Source organism: Mixophyes fleayi, chromosome 3, assembly GCF_038048845.1.
Source record: "Mixophyes fleayi isolate aMixFle1 chromosome 3, aMixFle1.hap1, whole genome shotgun sequence".
NCBI classification, from domain to species: Eukaryota; Metazoa; Chordata; class Amphibia; order Anura; family Limnodynastidae; genus Mixophyes; species Mixophyes fleayi.
The window spans coordinates 122007164-122030631 of NC_134404.1; positions in this window are offsets into that span (position 1 = coordinate 122007164).

Consider the following 23468-nt stretch of genomic DNA (forward strand, 5'->3'; position numbering starts at 1 on the left):
TTTCTCCTGTGTTATTATTGATGCTTGTAAGCCGTAAACCTATCCTGTGAATATCATTGTATTCTGCCTCCACCATCCTCGATAGTGAGGCAGGGGATCTGCAAAAAAACCTCAGAGCCGTGACATGAGAGAAGAGGTTAGAGAGGGTAGTTTGGAGGCACAAGGAGATTGTGGATAATCAATGGAGATGTTGAAATCACCCAAGAGTTGGGTAGAGATGTCAAAATATTTGAAATGAGAGAGACAGACAGAAAAATGTTCAGGAATTGTTATAATGATCTAGGAGGACAATAGATCACAGCAATACACAGAGAGAATGGGTTGAAAATCCAAATAGCATGTAGTACAAAAGGTGTAAATCTGAGTGATAGGACAGTTGGTAGAACTGTGTATGTGTACCATTGGAAAAGGAGTACCCCAACACAAGCTCCATTTGCGCTTCTAGGCTTGGAGTTGTGGAGAGTACCGTGTGAAAGGGCTGTAGTATCTGATTTTGTGAACTATGTTTCTGTTATTTAGCTTATGAGTCACTTAGCTCATTTAGCTTATGAGTCACTTTTACCTTTGCAGTCTGGCTAGACCGAAATGCAAAATGTAGAATTAACCTCAGGTATCAAACTCCCATTGTCCCATACATTGTAAGCTTGTGAGCAGGACCGTCTCACCTCTTTGTCTGTTTTACCCAGTTAGTTTATTAGTTTACTGTGTTTGTCCCCAATTGTAAAGCGCTACGGAATATGTTGGCACTATATAAATAAATGATGATGATGATGATGATGATGATGTTATTTGCAGAAGTTTAAGGTTGTTTGAGAGGTCACTGATGGAGGTAAGTTTGTTGCATAGCCTGCATTCAATAGGGCACATTTAAAGGATTTTGAAATTAATGGGAAATAGATGAGGTGTGAGAGCTTAAAAAAGATGATTGCAAGATTTGTGAACTTTTATTTTCTGGGACATGTTCAGTATGTTACAAGTAAGGAATAAAGATAGATCATGAGTAATAATTAAAGGGAAGTGGAGTAGTAATGGGACAATATGGGTAAAGGGGTGTGATGCAAGGAGTGTGAAGGATAAGGAAAACGCATGGAGGGATATTAAGAAAAACAATTTGTTCAGCATGGTAGAAAATCGAGAGTAACTGACAGGAGACTAAAGAAAATAAACTAAGGTCATAGAGAGAGAAAGTGAAAATAAAATGATCAACATATTCTCTATTTGAACCTTTTGTTGTGTAAGGTCATTATTCTTTTTTCAAAGAATAAAAAGTTGAGGTGGAAATGAAAGTGAAATTAGGGTGATAGATAGCTTAGAAAAACCCATAACAAATGCCTCCTGTTTTTGCTCTCTAAGATCTTTTTTTGGGTTGATGCAGAAATTGGCCAGATTTTTCTGTCACGTTAAGTATACAGATAACGCACAGTAAAAGTTAACAATGATCAGTTATCTAAATGGATAAATAAAATATTATTACTGCACTGCAAAGTTTCTTGACTAATTATCGCTGCATCTTTTGTTTCAGGAGGGGTTCATTGAAAACAGAAATTTCCAGCTCTGGATAAAGAAAATATCTGATTGCAAATCAAAAAGTCAGTACAGAAAATTGCAAAGGTTATTACTAAAAGATCCAAAGTGGCCTTCACAGAGCAGAACAGGCTATGCAATTCAGCCTGGTTCTGGAAAGGACTGTGATATTGAGAATTTTTTAGTAGCACATCTGGCTTCTAACAGCTTGTGGAACCTTTATAGTCTGTTTAACTCCAGAGAAAGTGAGGGGCAGACTAAGTACTTTACAGTCACATCCTGGGTAGTAGTTTATTCTGATGCAGGGGTTAACATAAGTTTAGTTTTCCAGAAAGATTTTCATACGGGGAAAAATTAAGAGGGCCCTGCGGAGTAGTCTTAATGGTGTGCAACTGTAGTCGTAATGCCTCAGGCCATTGCAATTCTACTTGTCTCATGTGAAGCTTGGTCTAAGTTTTACTATTTATTAACTTTTCTACTAAATTGGGGATGATAAGGAGTATGTAACTGTTGTTTGATTTCCTTCATGTCACACATTTTTTTGAAACTGACCAGTAAATTTGAAATTCTGGTCAGAGGCGTTCACTAGCTCCTATACTATTTCTTGGTTATTATCACTGCTGTATTAGAGGCTGTAAGCCTTGCCTCAACCCATCCTGAAAACAAATCTGTGCAAACTAACACATACTTAGTGTAACATTCTTACTTTAGAAAGCTTTATAAATCCAATCTGTACCCTCTGAAATGACACCCCGGTAGAGGGGAGAGTTCAATTGCAATTGACTTCAAGAGATTACTCTGCAAATGGACCAAACAATTTTCACAATACCTGATGGCAATGGTATTGAATCAAGGAGCATGCCAGTAGGCCTAAACCAGGTTGGCTATTACAGTTTTAGATGCATGGGTAAGACTATGTGCTTTCTTAGTCAATGCAGGAAAAAGACCTTAGGTGGCACTGATTTCTCTTCTCTGCTGCACCACTATCCATTGGCATCGGTCAGGCATCCTTCTGCTCCTAGGTGGAGATCTCCTGTGGGGCAGAGACTGATTAAATAAAAAGGAGGGTTTGTTTATAAGGTAATACAATAACATTTTAAATAATATAAAATAACATAAGAAAAACATTAATATAATAAAATTATTTTTGAAATCATAAAACAACAAGCAGTTGATACCACATTACTTTTATCCCAATGCCCTTTTCAAGTGTTCTCTTACTTAATCAATAAATATGCATGAGACTTGTTTGACGAAGAAAAATGACACAAAATGTATTGAAATAAATCAATTAAAGTGGTTGAAAATAAAAGCACAATCAATCAGCTACCAGCTATTACTCCACCAAATTATGGCAACCAAACAGAAACATACTCTGACACTTCTAGGTTGTGGAGCCTCACTCCCTCATTTGGCTCAAAAGCTGAGACCCGCCTGTCAAAAGCAGTACCCCATAAACCCCTAAGGGGGAGTGTTACTAACATGAACCTCCCTTTTGTTTTTTTGTATAAACTCTTTTTATTGACAAAAAGAATAAAAAAACACAGCAGAGAGGAATCATATAGATCGATATAGAGATCAAAATAAACACAGAACTCCATATAGTGTAGTTTGTGGAGGCAATTCCAAACAACAAACATATTTTGAGGGAAGGGGAATGATGGGAAGGGGGAGAGGTTAGATCCTCAAAATAATTAGCAAAAGCAAAAAAGCAAAAAAAAAAAAGAATGTGTAATAAACGGGGCATTCCTAGGCGCTCAGGAGAAAAATAAAACTAAGTTTTATTAGATATAAATTAGCAGCATTTGCGGCATTACCCGGTTTGAGCTAGGACTGAAGTGCTTTGTGCTATCAGCCGCAGTATTTTACTTGGTATTTAGACTTATAGGTGAAGTGTTATGGACACTCACCTCTAACTATTTATTCAGTACTTGTACCATCTTTTCAGTCCTTACTTAGGATTATTATAGCCTTTTTGCTATAAGCCTAAATACCAAGTAAAATACTGCGGCTGATAGCACAAAGCACTTCAGCCCTAGCTCAAAATGGGTAATGCTGCAAATGCTGCCTTTCTAAAAGTGTTATTTCGACTGATCCCGGGAATATGTGAAAGTCCCTACCTAATATAAAGTTGGGAAGCGAATAGAGGGAAATAAGTAGCCCATAATACAGGAGATAGGTGGAGCAAAAGGCCAAAGTGTGTTTCGCTCAGCAGCTTGAAAAAGCTTATAGGCTTATAGGTGAAGTGTTATGGACACTCACCTCTAACTATTTATTCAGTACTTGTACCATCTTTTCAGTCCTTATTTAGGATTATTATAGCCTTTTGCTATTATCAGCATATATTTTAGGAGGATTTGTTGGGGCAGTGCACTTAGTTTGCACTTTTATTTCACCTGTCACTGTTTGTTTCTTTGTTATATTTTAATTATTTCGCTCTATACCCTACCTTATTTTAATGTATATCTAATAAAATTTAGTTTTATTTTTCTGACCGCCTAGGAGTGCCCCTTTTATTACACATTCTTTTTTTTTTCTTTTTTGCTTTTGCTACATATCCTATAATGTGTTGAGTGCACCCCCTAGGACTTATTTTTATGTCCTAGGTTATATATATTGTAACAAAAGGAGGCATTTAGCTGGCAAAATGCAGAGAAAGCAGGGAAGTAAAGTAAAACATTTGTGCAGCAATGCACCTAGATTGAATGTAAAGACCTATGTGAAACAAACAATTGGTTAACTTACATGATAGAGAATTTTTTCCTCTCAGCAAACAGACAGGGTGTGTCTGTTTAGTACAAACAGAGCCAGTGAATGGGCGTTTCCTTTTAAAAAGAAGGTGGGTGTGTCACCTGTCCATCAAGCTAAGGCTGGGGGAGGAGTATCAGGTATAAAAGCTTGTTTGTATCATTTGTGCACTGAGACCAATGCTGGGTAAGCTGGCTGGTCCTGAGAGAGAGCTGGTCTATGTATAACTGGCGTTTAGGGTCTCCAAGTAGTGCTGTGAAATCTGTACAGTGTCAAAACATTTACCATCCTGACAATAAAACTACATAAAAAAGGAATAAGTTGTTCGCGTGTGCTTCTGCAGTAGCGGGCTCTTGCCACAATATTTTTGATTATATTCATGAAGAGGCAGGTCTTATCTTTAATAATCTATATCTGGTGCGGTGATTCTCTCCTTTTTGTTCATCCTCAAAATAATTTTGCAACCAAACATCAAAAATAATGTAGTGGGGAACGTTAGATGTAGTACTGAGATAGAATAATCAAACCAGCAATCCAACCCATAAGTGACCAGAGACCAAACGCAATCGCATTTCAATTTCTGACTCACTTCTCACACAATGACCGATACATTTGAGAGTCCTTGAATCCCAACCAGCTAGCACAGGTGGAGACAGTCTGCATAATGATACATACTGTATAAGGAGAGATCATCCATCGACATTTAAAAATCATTTCTTGCTATCCACTCCTTAAGGGAAGGGGGGACAGGGGATCTCCAGTGATCAAGAATCACAGTTTTAGCTGCATTATTAAGATGTCTGAGAAGTGATTTCTTGTATATGGATATTGGAATACTCATGTGGTTAAGCAACCAGAAGCTCAAACCAGATGGAACTGGACAAGCCACAATTTTTTCAGACGCTTTAACTTTGAGCCAAAACGGAGAGAGTTTGGGGCAATTCCATCAAATATGTAAAAACAACCCAAACTCCGACCCACACCACCAGCACTTACCAGAGAACCCAAGATGCATTTTAGATAACTGAAGGGCACCTGTACCACCTGGAAAGAACTTTAAACTGAGTTGCCTGTATTGAAATACTAGAAGAGCTCATCTGGCAGTACTGGATCTAAACTTCCTTAGATTAGATCTGGCTAAATCCCAATCCAATAATTTGGTATGATTATAAGAATCATGGAGGTTTTTTCGTCAGAAGAACACAATTAGTTGAAATAGCATGTTTAGGATCCCCAGAGTCCCAGCACAACAACTCAAAAGAAGTTAAGGTCCTACCAGCCATTGGAGATTGTTTTTATCAAGGAGGAAATGTCTAGTCTGCAAGTACAGCCAAAAATCAGTTACCAGTAAATCATATTGCTCTTGCAGAGTGGAGAAAAAGTGTATCTTGCCACCTTCCATCAGCAGGAAAACTCTCAGCACCTTCCAATCTGTCCAAAGATCAAATTTATCTTATGGTATTCCTGGGGTAAATTCAGGGTTCTGTGACAGAGGCATTAAGAGGGATTGAAGAGGAGGAAATGTATTCTAAACATCGGTGAAATTTGTGGGATGAGCTGAGCTAGGGAGCTTAGAAAACCATGGGAACATAGGAGAAAAAACACCCATCATGTGACCTTTAATTGCCAACCCTTGTTTGGAGACAGATGCCCGTGTCCATTCAACCCCTCTGGTCAACATAATTGATTGATAATACTTAATGAAAAGGGGAGGTTAAAGACCTCCCTGTGACCTGCATCTTGTTAATATATCCTGTGAAATTTGAAAAGACTTGCCAACCCATACAAAATCGCTAACGAGAGATTGTAAGTCCACAAAATTTTAGAAGGGATAGTAATCAGCAGACCCTGGAAAAGATAAAGCACCTTGGGCAAGACATTCATTTAATAATATTAATCCTCCCTAGCCAAGAGAAGCCCCAAGGATGCCAACGCTGAAGCTCGGGACTCAATTTAGATAAAAGTGGGACAAAGTTCACTCTAAACAATTCCTGATGGTCTTTGGTGAGAAGCCCTCCAGGTATTTGACATGCGATTGATGCCAGGTAGAAGGGAAAGCCTATTTAATGCCCACCAGTGTGGATGGAAAGACAGAGTTGTTCAAAGCTACTGATTTAGAATAATTGGTTTTAAAATTAGAAGGTTGTCCAAATTTTTGGAATTCCAGCAAGAGATTACTGTATTAACGGTAATATTTTTTGAGCACTCGAACTTTGGGACAATTGAATATGCCCCTTTGAGTGCTTAAAACCAGGCCATATGTTGGCTAGAACCTATTACCTCACTTATGATACTTATGTTTGCATTTCATTAAACTGAACTTTGTTTTATGTCGTAAGAGTAAGACTTCACCTCCATCAGCTCCACAAGAGCATTTTCAGCCAGGGAAGATCCTTGATCTTACGCAAAAGACCTTCCTTATATGGTGCTGTTTTTTCATGAAAGTCCCCAATTGAATGAGTTTACCCCTCAGAATGCATTTATTAGTTTCCCAAATAATCCCTTTAGACACATCTGGTTTATCATCAAGAGATATGTATTCCTCAATAGCAGAGTTCATTGGGTTCTACAGTATGAGTGCTGGAGGAGCAACTCAGTCAATCTCCAAGTCCAATTTTTAGAGCGACCTTGGGTAAGAGTCAAATTGAAATAAACAGTGCCATGATCTGACCAAGTGATTTGACTTACATGGGACTCTTTTACTAAATGTAAAAATCTGTGGCTAATAAATATATAATCGATACTAGAATAGGCTGAATGGGGTGTGATATTAATTTTCGGCGCTGACAATCACATCAGAAATGACTACGACAAAAAAATAACGATTAGTATAAAAATGACAAGGTAAAAAAGCGACTTACCATATAACAGACATCCAGATTTTCCGTCTGCTTTAATGACCTCCACATTCAAACAGCGACTTTTCCAAATGTCTATAGTCAGAAATGACATCAGTTGTCATGGACCCAATGAAAACAGTGCTTTTAAAGCAGAAATGTTTCAACCCACTGTCTGTATAATGTAATCCAGGCTATGGGTCCCAACATTTCCGTTTTAAAACTATTATACTAATCGTTATTTTTTTTGTCGTTATCTTTTCTAGCGGCATTGATAGCGCTGCAGAAATGGCTACCAATGGCCGAACATGGGTTGGAATAAAAAGTAAAGTCTCTGTCGTATGGATGCAGGAGGCACCAGGCATCATCCAACTGGGAATTATGGAAGACACGTCTTACCTGGCGATGTAAACATTGAGGATGTCTTGGTGTACCACCAGAAGTGTCAAGAAGAGGCTCCATTACTAATTCAGAAAACCACCCAGAATCACCATATCCTCCACATGAGCTTCCAAGATCTCAACAAGAAAGTTACCTGTCCCTGGTTAGGAGCATATACATTAGTAAAGGAGTACCGGTGTTGGAAAACTACATTTCACCTGCCCATCCCCCAAAGGCATGGTGGGATAAATCGGCTATTGGCAGATGACTGGAAAATGAAATAGCCACACCCTTGCTTTTACCAGAAGGATTACAGCTATAAAATGCTGATGGATAATGTCTGCTATGTAGGGGGCACCCAGTCTAAAATGTGTCTCCTGTATAAAGACCACATCAATTCTATCAAAATGAAAGGAGGGAAAGGCTTGAGACCATTTCTCTGGTACAGTAAGGCCTCTAGCGTTAATTGAACAAAGCTTTAATTAATCTATCTTATTAGGCCTGATGGCTAGATGTCTCGGTGGTCTGTATTTCTCGATCCGATCCGGGATCCTTGGGTTTAGCTAAAACAGGACTAAAATGGAACCTGGAGGCCTTGATGAGCTCTCTGCTCAACTGTAGTACTCAGAGTAGCACAAGCAGGAGTCTTAAGACTGGAGTCTGTGCCTGAGTACTGAACTGGAATTCAGCATAATAACAGACTGAAACTGTTCGTGGGAACTCAAACCTGGCACCTATATCCAGGCACACTGGACTGGAACCCACTAATAAAAACGCAGATAGAAAGCACATGGAAACTAAGAACAGAACGAAATGGACCTGGAGACAGGGACTCGAAACTCAGAACCGTGACATGGAATGGATGTTTCTTGGTGTGAGAATACTGGGTTTAACGTAAACTTCAGGGCCGCACAGCTGGCCTACCCGGTACCTATCCAAGGTTCAACAACACCCAGGCAAATATCCAAAAATAACACAAATAAATTTATTTAACAAAATGGTAGCACAAAACAGCAACAACAGATGTAAATAATAATAACTTGCAACAAATATCACTACACTACAGTGTGGCACAGACAACATACAGGGTATAATGAAAACACCTCATCCATATCTTTGTTACTTTCAAGGACTGCTGCCTCTCTCCTTTAAGACTACCAGCAAACGTAGTGGCCTTAAGTCACTGTCACTCCGCTTTCGGCGGACACACAGCTCCCCAAGACCTGGAGAGGTAGATCGGGCAATGGCAGTACTCCTGGGACCGATAATCCCTTTCCTGTCAGGGGGCAGAGATTAATATATCTCAATGCCACCCTGACCTTAGCTATCACTTTTAAGTGAATGCCAATTTGTCTTCTCTAGCTGTCTTCTAAGCCCAGACATGAGCTATTCCAGGACCAGCCTGATTGGTCCTTTCCTTTCTTTATCTTTTCACAGGTAAACATACCGACCAGGAGATCGCAGATGAATCATTCCTAATTTAATTAGGACTGGTATTGTTATGTGGCTATACAGGAAAGTTTGTTTAAACAGAGATCAGTATCCAGACACATTTACATTTAAATACACAATGCAGTCCTCTGCCATTAAACATAGTGCTCTGTGTCTGGGCCTTTTCTTATGGTAGCACACACAGCACAGCTAAAGGACGACAGGAAACCCCCTGGTGTGATGTCCATTTATACAGGACTGGTGGACAATAACCCTTTTGCCTAGACTGAAACAATGGCCTAGTCTGCATGCTAACTATACAGGCTGGCAGTTACTTCAAAACAGAATATACACAAGCTTAAATATGACTCACAAATATTGGGAAACCAGAGGGCTAGAAAAAGTATATGTTTGATAGTCCACAGTCACCTCATTACCTTACACTTGGTGAGAGAAACAAGCTCAGATTTGAGGTCCTGAATACGTGCTATTTGGATTTTTTTCTGGGCAGAGGACATGCTAATTAGGAGGCCTCGGATAGTGGCTTTGTGAGCCTCCCATAGGACAGAATGCGAGATATCTGGAGAGGAATTGAAGTGCTTGAACTCCTCAATTGCCTGCGACTCTTTTTGTAAGTTTTCCGGTTTGGAGAGAAGGGTGTCGTGCATGCGCCAGGACCGATGGGGGCGGATTGAGGGAAGGATATCAACATTAAGAGAAACCACCGCATGTTCAGACCAGGGGGTAAATGTATTAATGTCCGGATTCTTCAACTCCGGCGTGTTCAGCGTCTTCGGCGATTAAATTTAAAGCGGCACTGCATTGTAAAGGGAAACTTCCCTTTACAATGCAGCGCCGCTGCATTGTCTATTCAACTATAGACAAATGAAGAGGACTAAAACCTGGATATAAAAAACGTCGCACTCAGAGGAAGGGACCAAAGAAGCCCCATATATTTAATAGGAATTATGAGGCTTGGAGCGGGCCCCCGGGCTACCACATAATCTCTGACATAGAGAGATAATACAGGAATCAAAAGAACACAACCTTGTCAAAAAAGTGTAAATTGGGAGGGACCCAGTGGAAGCGCGAAGGTGATTCCCAGAGTACACTACTGTGCAGAACCATTAAGTGGAAATGTTACACCTGTCTCAAAATGACACGGAAAAAATCAAACATATATTAATAGAAACAGTTTTTAGGAAAGTACTATTAAGCACAGTCCTCTGGGATGAAAACGAGCTCAAGATCAGCGCTGATCCGGGAATCTGGAGAACCTGTAATGGAAAGCAGAGAGAGAGAGAAAGAGAGAAAAAAGAATAGAGAAAAAAAGGGGGAAAACACACAATCAAGACTTGTTGATGGCGGACAGGAGCCTAACGAGGAGACCTAATAGCAAATTAGGCTGTAGACCAAGAAGCCGACAGAGGAGAGAGCTGTTTGCGGGCAGTGTTGGAGAGGTCATCAGGATGCTCAACTTCTCTAGCATTAAGAGACCTTCTTCGTGAGTATTAATCCTATGGAAGGAGCAGTTGTGAGAAACTTGGAGAGAAAAGAGAAAGCCCCAGCGATATCGGATGCGATGGATTCTGAGGGCTTTGGTGATGGTGATCAGAATGCAGCGTTTCCTTAGAGTTGAAGGAGCTAAGTCCTGAAAAATCTGGATGTAATGACCAGAGTAAGAAACAGCTGGAGTATTGCGTGTCGCAGCTATAAATTGCTCTTTGGCAGTGTAATTGTCACTCACCGGACCGTGAGTGCCTCTGCGCTGGTGCGTGGCTCACTAGCCTTCCTGCCGGCACCTATCCTTAACCGCGGCCGTCCGCCCGCCATCCTGATGGTCTGCGCATGCGCAGCTCTCAAGAACTCTTGTGACTGTTGCTTTTAATCCGAATTGGTTGATCAGGCAACTCCCTATTTAAGGCACCTGTGTGCATTACCTCATGGCCTGATCTTGGAGTCTCATTCCCTGTGAGACTCTGAAGGTGTTCCCTGTGTTCTACTAGTCTCTTCAGTTTCCTGCTGATTCCTGATCTACTCATCGCTGGTTTCCATACCCGCTAATATCTCCTGTGTACTACTAGTGTCTTCAGTTCCTGTGGATTCCCTGTGCTACTCATCGCTGGTTTCCATACCTGCTACAGTCTGCTGTTTCCTGCTTGTGTCCTCAGCTGGACTCTGATTACCGGATCTACTCACCTGTGGTTCCTACACTCGTCTCTGCCGTCCAGCGTCTCTGCAGTTCCTGCATCTCCCTGTGGACAGACTGTTCTACTGAATAGCGGTATGCCTATCTGTTATTGACTTTCTACATTTACTCTGCATATCCGCTAGGACAAGTTTCCACGCTCAGCAGCGGTATCCATACCCGCTATAGACTGTTATTGTTACGCTGCATACCTGTTTGGAATTTACCGTACTACTCAGTCGTTATATGCATAACTGTGATTGACTATCCAAGCAGCGCCACACATACCGTTATATAGACTTTGTTGGATACGCTGCATACCTATTGGGATCAAGTTCCTCTGTGCTCTCAGTGTCTTCATCCTATTATCTTTGTATGCTTCCACTCATCAACACTTGTACACATCCTCACCTATTAAGCAGTGGTACAACTCGCTATACGCAGACCACTGACTTCTCCGCTATCTACCTGCACCTGGACAAGTATTCTCACCATAAGCAGTGGTACAACTTGCTATACGCAGACCACTGACTTCCCCGCTACCTACCTGCACCTGGACAAGTCTTCTCACCATAAGCAGTGGTACAACTTGCTATACGCAGACCACTGACTTCCCCGCTACCTATCTGCACCTGGACAAGTCTCTTCACCATAAGCAGTGGTACAACTTGCTGTACGCAGACCACTGACTTCCCTGCTACCTCCCTGCATCTACTCACGTCCATCCTGATCTCCGTGTTCAAATCTGCCTTTCCATTATATCAGCTAGTCGCTGATTCTTTGACCAAAGATTGCTGCAAGTCACTGACTTTCCTATTATTTATTGGAATTCTCTCTCCATCTGCTGTGATATTTGTTCCGCTAGTCACCCCGCTACCAGAGGACCGTTGTATGAGCTTCACTACTCTGGTAAGCCCAGTCATCTGGTGAAATCCTGGGCAAAACTCCTAGTGCCCGTGACAGTAATAATGGAATCTCATCACGTCTCTGGGCGGTTGGTCCGCAGGGGGTTTGCAACGCAGAGCTCTGTGGGCACAATCCAGTAGAAAGTCGGAAGAAGGAGTGTCAGGTAGGCATTGGCGGAGGAGGCCCTCTGAATATTTAGGTAGAGCATCAGTGTCAATGAGCTCCAGAATATTCTTAAGGCGGGCATTATTACGTCTTGTGCGATTTTCAACGTCTCCATAGTAAGCAGATTTTTTTGCAGACGGCAGAATAATAGAACAATGGGATTCTGAGTTATCATGTATAAGGAATGTAGCACTTGCAATTATCAGAGAGCAGTAAGCTGTTATATATACAGACACTAGATGGCAAGACTCCTAGTGCCCGTGACAGTAAGATCAGGCCATGACAGACCCAGGATCGGAACCAACAGCTAAAGAGATGCTGCAGTATCTGGTCACCCGAATCGAACAACAAGATGTTCGCCAACAACAGTTGTTGCAATTTTGTCAGGCTTTAGCCTCCCAAGGAACCCCTGTGCAAAATGTAGCAGCAGCCGTTGAGCTTCCAGTATCTCCATCTCCTTCCCCAGTGCCATCCCAGGTGTCCATCCCTTCCACGATACACCTGCCTACTCCCTCTAAATATGATGGAGATCCCAAAACCTGTAGGGGCTTTCTTAATCAATGCTCCGTTCATTTTGAACTTCAACCTCATAACTTCTCTACTCATCGTTCTACTTCATCTACCTCATCTCTTTGTTTTCCGGACAGGCTCTCGCATGGGCCTCCCCTCTGTGGGAAAGAAATGACCCTTTATTGCAAGATAGTGCCTTGTTTATTTCTACGTTTCGAAGTATTTTTGACGAACCTGGTCGTGTTATCTCTGCAGCTTCCAGTATCCTCCGACCATGCCAAGGATCTCGGACTGTGGCTCAGTATGTCATTCAATTTCGGATACTTGCCTCTGAACTTCAGTGGAACACTGAGGCACTGATCGCCGCCTTCTGGCAGGGGCTTTCCGATAAAATTAAAGACGCACTGACCTCTCAAGAGTTACCCTCCTCCTTGGATGATTTGATTTCCCTTTGCCATCGTGTAGACATGAGATTTCGTGAGAGAGATTCCGAGAGAATAACTTCCTGCAAAGCGCCTCTTCGCTCAGTATCTCAAGTTCGTCATTCTCCACCTCCAGTAGAACCTATGGAGCTAGGTCGCTCTAAACTAACATCTGAGGAAAGAGAACGAAGAGTGAAAAATAGACTCTGTATCTATTGCGCTGACTCTACTCACATGCTGAACTCATGTCCTAGGAAGTCGGGAAATGCCAGGCCCTAACCAGTTCTGGAGAGGTAAGGTTAGGGTCCCTGGAGTCCTCTCCATGTTCTACGAATGTGAAAGTTTGTGCTTTTGATGTCATCGTTATCTTTGCTACCAAATCCTTTGTCTCTCAAGCACTTATAGATTCTGGAGCTGCTGGAAATTTATCTCTAGTTCCCTAGTGAATCAATGGTCTCTACCAGTGATTTCCTTAAAGGTTCCCATTGCCGTTACTGCTATTGATGGATCACGTATACTTAATGGTCTCATTACTCAAAGTACGTCTCCACTGACTCTTCAAATTGGAGCCTTACACCAAGAAAAATTTTCTTTATTGATCCTTCCTGTTACTACCAGTCCCATCGTACTAGGCCTTCCATGGCTTCAACGTCATTCCCCTCAGATTGACTGGAACACTCCTCAAGTCACTTCCTGGGGTCCCGAATGTCGTCATCGTTGTCTCTCTCAAGTTGTTCCACTCAAAATACAACAGTCGTCCATTTCACCATGTCCACTGGGCCTCCCTCCTCAGTATGCTTCCTTTGCGGATGTGTTCGATAAGGTTCAGTCAGAACGCCTTCCTCCTCATCGGGCATGGGATTGTCCGATTGACTTACAACCTGGCAAGAGTCCTCCTAGGGGCTGTGTGTATCCACTTTCATTACCTGAGACTCAAGCAACATCTGAGTATATTAAGGAGAACCTCCAGCGAGGATTTATCCGACCTTCTACCTCTCCCGCTGGAGCGGGGTTCTTTTTTGTAAAGAAGAAAGATGAATCATTACGTCCCTGTATAGATTTTCGTGGACTCAATGCCATTACCATCAAAAATCGGTACCCTATTCCGTTAATTACTGAACTTTTTGCTCGCATTAAGGGAGCCCGGATCTTTACCAAGTTGGCTCTTTGAGGTGCCTATAATTTAATCCGGATCAAGTCTGGAGACAAATGGAAGACAGCTTTTAACACCAAGGATGGCCATTATGAATATCTTGTTATGCCCTTCGGGTTGTGTAACACCCCCGCTGTCTTCCAGGGTTTCGTGAATGAGATCTTCCTAGACTTGCTGTATGTCTGTGTCGTCGTCTTTCTGGACGACATATTAATTTTTTCCCAGGATCTGCCCACTCATCATCAACATGTGGCAGAGGTCCTTTCAAGACTCCGAAGAAATTCTTTATTTTGCAAACTAGAGAAATGTTCATTCGAGTTATCCCAGATTCCATTCCTGGGATACATTGTGTCCGGAGTCGGTCTTAAGATGGATCCAGAAAAGGTGAACGCTGTATTACGTTGGCCCCAGACAACTACTCTCCGAGCAATCCAACGCTTTTTAGGATTTGCAAATTATTACAGACGCTTCATTCAAGGGTTTTCGTCCATTGCCTCTCCTATAGTGGCCCTGACCCGCAAGGGGGCTAATACTAAACAGTGGTCCTCCGAGGCCCTTCAAGCTTTTCAGTCTCTCAAAGAGTCCTTCTCTTCTGCTCCTGTTCTTCGACAGCATGATGTGACGCTTCCCTTCTTCCTAGAGGTAGACACCTCTAATGTTGGCTTAGGGGCCATATTATCCCAAAGATCGGAGCAACAAAAATTCCATCCTTGTGCCTTTTATTCCCGAGCTCTTCTACCCGCAGAGAGGAATTATACCATCGGGGACAAGGAGTTGTTGGCCATAAAAGCAGCATTAGAGGAATGGAGATATCTACTGGAGGGAGCTCGTCATCCTGTAACTATTTTTACGGATCACAAAAACCTGTCATATTTACAGTCAGCTCAATGTTTGAATCCCCGTCAAGCAAGATGGTCTCTTTTCTTTTCCCATTTTGAACTTATTATAACATTCAAACCGGCTGCCAAAAATAAAAAAGCAGACGCCCTGTCTCGGGCATTCGTGATGTCCCTAGACGTTGAAGATGGTCCTAACCATTCTATATTAGATCCCAAGTGTGTGTCTCTGGCCACTTCGTCTACCAAGGTGCTACCATTTGGGAGAACCCTCGTGCCTCCATCTCTTAGGAGGAAAATATTGTCTTGGTTCCATTCTTCACGTTTTTCTGGACATTCGGGTGAACGCAAGACTTTAGAAATCCTTTCTCGAAGCTACTGGTGGCCCTCTATGAGGAAAGATGTCAAAGACTTTGTGGCCGCTTGTGAGCTGTGTTCCCAGTTTAAAACTCCCCGCAGAACACCAGCGGGATTACTACAACCACTACCCATTCCTTCCAAACCTTGGACCCATATTAGTATGGACTTTGTCACCGATCTTCCTCCAAGTAAAAAGTGTAATACCATCTGGGTAGTAGTGGATCGATTTTCGAAAATGGCACATTTCGTTCCTTTGACCGGTTTACCTTCTTCATCTACTTTGGCTGATCATTTCATCAAAGAGATTTTCCGAATTCATGGAAGTCATTCTGAGATTGTTTTGGATAGGGGAGTGCAATTCGTTTCCAGATTCTGGCGAGCCCTTTGTAAGACCTTGGGTATTCGGTTATCACTCTCATCTTCCTACCATCCTCAATCAAACGGACAGACCGAGATGGTCAATCAAGATCTTGAAACTTTCATTAGGATGTTCTCCTCAGCCAACCAAGACAACTGGGTAGATTTACTCCCATGGGCTGAATTCGCCCATAACAACATGTATCACGAGTCATCTTCAAGAAGTCCATTCTTTGTGGTTTACGGTCACTATCCGTCTTTCCCGGAATTTCCTGCCCTCCCTCCCACCCAAGTTACTGCTGTGGAGACTGTTTGTCAGACCTTCAAAGATATCTGGTCTCAGGTCAAAACCTGTTTAAAAAAGACATCTGCCAGATACAAGTCCTTTGCGGATAAAAAGAGGCGGGCTATTCCACCACTTAAAATCGGACATCGTGTATGGTTATCAACCAAAAATATTCGTTTGAAGGTCCCATCTATGAAGTTCACTCCTCGTTTTATTGGTCCATATAGGATCATTCAAGTGATAAATCCAGTTTGTTTCAAACTTCTACTACCTAAGAACCTTCGTGTTTCCAATGCCTTCCATGTGTCTTTGCTCAAACCTCTTATCATCAATCGTTTCTCGGTCCCTCCTTCAGCACCTCGGCCAGTTCAAATTCATCAAGAGGAGGAGTTTGAGATCACTCATATATTAGACGCAAAAATTTTGCGAGGAGTTCTTCGTTTCCTTGTGCACTGGAAGGGCTTTGGCCCAGAGGAGCGTTCCTGGATCCGGGCTGATGATCTCAACGCCCCAGCTCTTCTAAAAAAATTCTATGCCAAGAATCCGGGCAAACCCGGCTCCATGTGTTCTGTGCCCACCTTTAAAAGGGGGGGTACTGTCACTCACCGGACCGTGAGTGCCTCTGCGCTGGTGCGTGGCTCACTAGCCTTCCTGCCGGCACCTATCCTGAACCGCGGCCATCCGCAATCCTGATGGTCTGCGCATGCGCAGCTCTCAAGAACTCTTGTGACTGTTGCTTTTAATCCAAATTGGTTGATCAGGCAACTCCCTATTTAAGGCACCTGTGTGCATTACCTCATGGTCTGATCCTGGAGTCTCATTCCCTGTGAATCTCTGAAGGTGTTCCCTGTGTTCTACTAGTGTCTTCAGTTTCCTGCTGATTCCTGATCTACTCATCGCTGGTTTCCATACCCGCTAATATCTCCTGTGTACTACTAGTGTCTTCAGTTCCTGTGGATTCCCTGTGCTACTCATCGCTGGTTTCCATACCTGCTACAGTCTGCTGTTTCCTGCTTGTGTCCTCAGCTGGACTCTGATTACTGGATCTACTCACCTGTGGTTCCTACACTCGTCTCTGCCGTCCAGCGTCTCTGCAGTTCCTGCATCTCCCTGTGGACAGACTGTTCTACTGAATAGCGGTATGCCTATCTGTTATTGACTTTCTACATTTACTCTGTATATCCGCTAGGACAAGTTTCCACGCTCAGCAGCGGTATCCATACCCGCTATAGACTGTTATTGTTACGCTGCATACCTGTTTGGAATTTACCATACTACTCAGTCGTTATATGCATAACTGTGATTGACTATCCATTATTAGCCTGCATATCTGTGCTGAACAAGTCGCTACCAAGCAGCGCCACACATACCGTTATATAGACTTTGTTGGATACGCTGCATACCTATTGGGATCAAGTTCCTCTGTGCTCTCAGTGTCTTCATCCTATTATCTTTGTATGCTTCCACTCATCAACACTTGTACACATCCTCACCTATTAAGCAGTGGTACAACTTGCTATACGCAGACCACTGACTTCTCCGCTACCTACCTACACCTGGACAAGTCTTCTCACCATAAGCAGTGGTACAACTTGCTATACGCAGACCACTGACTTCTCCGCTACCTACCTGCACCTGGACAAGTCTTCTCACCATAAGCAGTTGTACAACTTGCTATACGCAGACCACTGACTTCCCCGCTACCTACCTGCACCTGGACAAGTCTTCTCACCATAAGCAGTGGTACAACTTGCTATACGCAGACCACTGACTTCCCTGCTACCTCCCTGCATCTACTCACGTCCATCCTGATCTCCGTGTTCAAATCTGCCTTTCCATTATATCAGCTAGTCGCTGATTCTTTGACCAAAGATTGCTGCAAGTCACTGACTTTCCTATTATTTATTGGCATTCTCTCTCCATCTGCTGTGATATTTGTTCCGCTAGTCACCCCGCTACCAGAGGACCGTTGTGTGAGCTTCACTACTCTGGTAAGCCCAGTCATCTGGTGAAATCCTGGGCAAAACTCCTAGTGCCCATGACAGTACAAATGGAATCTCATCACGTCTCTGGGCAGTTGGTCCGCAGGGGGTTTGCAACGCAGAGCTCTGTGGGCACAATCCAGTAGAAAGTCGGAAGAAGGAGTGTCAGGTAGGCATTGGCGGAGGAGGCCCTCTAAATATTTAGGTAGAGCATCAGTGTCAATGAGCTCCAGAATATTCTTAAGGCGGTCATTATTACGTCTTGTGCGATTTTCAACGTCTCCATAGTAAGCAGATTTTTTTGCAGACGGCAGAATAATAGAACACTGGGATTCTGAGTTATCATGTATAAGGAATGTAGCACTTGCAATTATCAGAGAGCAGTAAACTGTTATATATACAGACACTAGATGGCGGCCCAGGCCAACGAACAGTTTTGAAGAAAATCCAGGAAACCAAGATTTTGAACTGATTTTTGACAAGATTTAATTACTACATCTCTGGGTACGTTGCTGTCATCTGGTGGCTAAATTATATATCATAGTCTTTGCAGTACTTATTCCGTACCTTATTGCCATCTAGTGGCTAAATCATACATCAGATTCTCTGCAATACCTGTTCGGTACTTTACAGCCACCAAGTGGCTGAACTGTACAAAAATCTTGTCAGTCAGTGCCAGTACCCCCTCTCAGCTACTGACACCAACATGCCTCTCAGATAAATACAAAAGTGGAAGCTGCTCAAATCAATTTATAGACCATAACAGGTGCTTGAAAGGGTGAGGCTATCCTGCAAGGAACATACACACAACATTTTTTTCCCCAGCACACTGCTATAGCCAGCAACAGATCTGCCATTTCTACTGTAGATAAAAATGCAAAAGTCTTTGTTGCACACATTTGCAAATGTATGTTTAAGCCATCCGCCACGCCAAGGCGCTTTTGCTAATAGGATGGTCCTACTCTAAACAATGAGAGTCCCATATATTTGGGCCATACATATGTGTTTGTGTCAGAAGCCGAGAGGGGGTACTGGCACTGAATTGCTGTTTGGAGGCTTCTGGGGTACCTCTTTGGTAAGTTGGCTCTCAATTTAAAAACACATATGTATGGCCCAAATATATGGGACTCTCATATGAACCACACAAATGTACTGTTTTTGCAACAACACTTTACTCTTACATATTATTCAAAACACTAGAGACTTTCATTCCTCCACTGCATACCCCATGGGCACATCCTGGCAAACATTGGGGACAGCTGGTGTTTCATATTAATCTAAATCATTTGTACACAAATTATTTCTTGTCAGACCTCAATAGAGTGATATTGGAAGGGAGATTTTGCAACAGGTGCCTATAGTACAGGAGCAGATATGTAGGTAGCAAGTGACCCAGAAGAGACCTGTGTCTAGATGGACAATGTAGTGAAGGATGTATAGGGTGTTAATCAGTGTCCAAAGCAGCAGAGAGTTACAATTGAATGAGTATCGCCAAAACATTCTACATCATAATTTGGGATAACACATTTACAGTAAGCAACTGAAAAATAAAAAAAATAATATAACAACTCATTTCTAAACATTGGTTAGAAGTTTTGGAAGGCAGATCATGCAGGAACCCATAATGCCTGTCTTATATGTTTCAAATATCAGATAGAAAGCCAACAAACATTGGCCAATTTAAAGTAACAAAATCTTTGCCTGTGTTCTATGTACACACCTGTACTTTCAAGCATTCAATTCTACAATATGTTATCTTAACTGTAACACAAGTCCACAAATAACATAATAGTACCATAATTATATACTTACAAGCTGAAAAAAGGCTACAAGTCCATGTCAGTTTCCTACTGGATGCAATGGACATTTGCAATCCACCTTGAATAATGATTCTTTGCAGGTGAACCAGGCATGTCCCAGCTAAGGCCTGTTCGTACACAAAGGAAAGCCTTTCGTTTTACAATAAACACAGCAATCTCTACCAAACAATCTACATTATTGTTCAAACTGATAAGCTCCATAACTCCAGACACAGGCCTTCCAGCAGCATTTCTATTTTGCAGAAATCAAAGGTACACTTTGGATTCCCTCCCAAGTATCTGGTCCCAACATTTGTATTTGTTTATTAAAAAGAAAAAGGCATTTTCTTTTCTTCCAATACAATAGCTTGTGTGGACTGACAGATATTACCCCAAGTGTGACAAACCATATTCGAATGTTTTTTTACCTTGCAAATCAATGTTGAAGGTTAGGCATCCAAGCTCCACATTTTCCAGAGGGCTGGTGATCTTGTTGAGTAAGCATGCACCATGGCAATTTGGCTATACCACATAAGAATTTAAATAATAGGTATAACATTGAAAAGCTTCACAACACCACACCCCTAAAAAAAGGTTACAAATCAATAGTCAAATAACACACATTAAAATGCTCATTACATCTGGACTAAAAAATGCACTGTTATTGTGTAACATCAAACATCTTGAAAAGATTTAAAGTGCCTATAACACAGTAACTTTAAATAACACTCAATAAAAAAAATGCAATTAAGGCAATCACCAGCAGCAAAACACAGTACTACCTATTGATTTCTTACAAACTTTTAGTGTGCATGAGGGTGTATTTTATAGGTGATTGTAATGAGACAAGTATATGCAGGTGTATAGGCCAGGTATCAGCTGACGAGATCTGATGCCGGGTGTATGCAACGGTTGTTATGAGTAACTCTCTTTTATTTTATACTGATTAAAACAAGCTTATGCTTAGTTCTTATAGTAAAATTATCTGATATTCATTAGATTACACATTGGTTTATTGATTTGGAAAGCACCAAACATGATCCTTTCTGTCTGTTACTAAGAAGGTGTGTTCAAGTGTTCAATTAATTCTGTTGAAGAACATTTTTGTGTGCAGTTTGGTGTGGGTGTTTCAATCTGAAGTATACCTTAGTGGATAAAGAAATGAGCTTGCAAGGATAAGGTAATGAGTTTCACCCCCGAATGATGGGTGTATGGGGCTTACCTTTGTATATTTACATGTTTGAGTGTATGTATTCCACTCTGTGACTTATCTAAGAGTGCTTTAGTATATGTTTTGGTGTGTAATCTGGTATATGTCATGTGGAACAGTGTGATCAGCTACAACACAGCAAAGCAGTTGTTGCTAAAGACTTGATTGCATAGACATAGGGAATCTCTACTGGCAAAAGTGAAAAAACCTAAGTGTCCACCAAAATCAAAAAGTAGAAATGGCAGCAATATTAATATACTTTTGGTTTGTATTAATCAACATGGATATATTTCAATAGGCAGACATTTTGACTCTGCATGTACCAATTCTTTCTGTGTATAATATTTCTAATTATTGACATTTTTCTCCATGTTTTAAGGAAACCAACTTATGATAGAAGTTGCTGTTTATCTTTCATTTGTATTCTATTCCCTTGTTATCCCCACTTGTACAGTGGCGTATCAGTTAGTCAATCCACCTTGCAAGCTTGCAAACGTGTGTTCGACTCCTCACCAATTCTCCTGTCTCTGAGGGATCATTAATATCCTTACAATGTTTGTGTTGCTGGTAAAAGTGTCCCTGGGGTTATAGTATGCTTTGCTTAAATTAGCATAAATCAGGCGTGTAACGCGCATAAATATAGTTGAGAGTTATTATATGTCTATTGTTAGTAGTTTTTAGTGCAAACGCACCATCAACAACTGTCAAATCAGCCATGTAACATTGAGACTAATGATAATGGTAAGTGTTGAGAATCGAAAGAGATTTTAAATAAATATTTAAGGCAAAGTAGATTGTTTGGGCTACATTTGTGAAATAAAAAACAAAACAAAACCATGCACTGTGCACTCCATTCCAGCAGCCGGAATGAATGGGGAATGCACTCAGCCAACCATTCCGGCAGTGGAATGCACTGTGCACTACATTCCGGCAACTGGAATAAATGCGTAATGCAGTGTGCATTACATTCTGGCAGCCGGAATGAATGTGGAATGCACTCAGCCAACCATTCCAGCAGCCGGAATGAATGGAGAATGCACTCAGGCAACCATTCCAGCAGCCGGAATGAATGGGGAATGCACTCAGCCCACCATTCTAGAAGCCAGAATGAATGGGGAATGCACTCAGCCAACCATTCCGGCATGAATGTGGAATGCAGTGTGCACTCCATTCCGGCAGCCGGAATGAATGGGGAATGCAGTGTGCACTCCATTCCGGCAGTGTAATGCACTGTGCACTCCATTCCAGCAGCCGGAATGAATGGGGAATGCACTGAGAAAGCCATTCCTGCATATATGATGTGTGTTTTAACATATACCTGTAATGTATCAGAGTAATGTCAAATATATATATGTATGGAAGTATGTATCAAAGTTGATTCCCATAATGCAGAGAAGATATCTGCCTAGCATACCAAACTGCAGTGTACAGGCCTATAATAGCCAGGCCTCTTTACTGAAGACCCAGTAAGCAGCAGAAGGCACTATATTAAGCTAACTAATTCTGGCATTCCGGCATTCCGTAAGTTCCGGAATGAGGCCAAAGGCCCAAAATAACATCAAACATCAAACATCACAATGGAATCTAATGGAAAGGTGTCTGTAAAGAAAAAAGGCTTATTTTACACAAACATACTAATTGCATATTTGTAATAAATATAAATCCAAATAATTTTTATTTTTCCAAAAAAATAAATAAATTGTACAAACTGTCTGTATTGATATGTTTGTATGTTGTGCATATTTTGTTTTGCCTTTTAAATATGCTTTTAAAGGCGTTTAATAGTTGTTTTAGCTACCTATTTTGGACTTAAACATGACCCTGGCCTTCCTTAACTTTTGTCAAGGATTTGAGACAGGAGTGACGTCAGTTTCACTTAACTGCACAGAAGGAACACCTAGGGGTAAATGTATCAAGCTGCGAGTTTGCAACTCCAGCGATTTTCTAAGGAGAGTTGAAACTAGCCGATGTATGAAGCTGAGTTATCATACAAAATCGCCAGAGTTCTGCTTCTGTCAAAATCGCTACTTGCAAAATCGCCAGAGATCAAACTCACCACTGTTTGCCACTGCAGCTATAGAAGTCTACAATGTATGAAGCTGCGAGTTAGCAAACTCAGGAGAGTTTGCTTCTAAACACGCCAGATACAACACGCTGCTTGATAGCAGCGTGTTGTATCAACACATCACTGTTACACTGCCCTGGCAGTGTTAAAATGTTAAAGAACAGATAAAAGTTTTAAAAAGAAAAAAGCGTGGGGTCCCCCCGCTATTTATGCTTAACCCTAGTGCTGCCTGACTAGTGCTGGTCCCGTGAAAATCGGGGAAAAATTTTGCGTGGAGTTCCCCCGATTTTCACTTTACCAGCACTAGG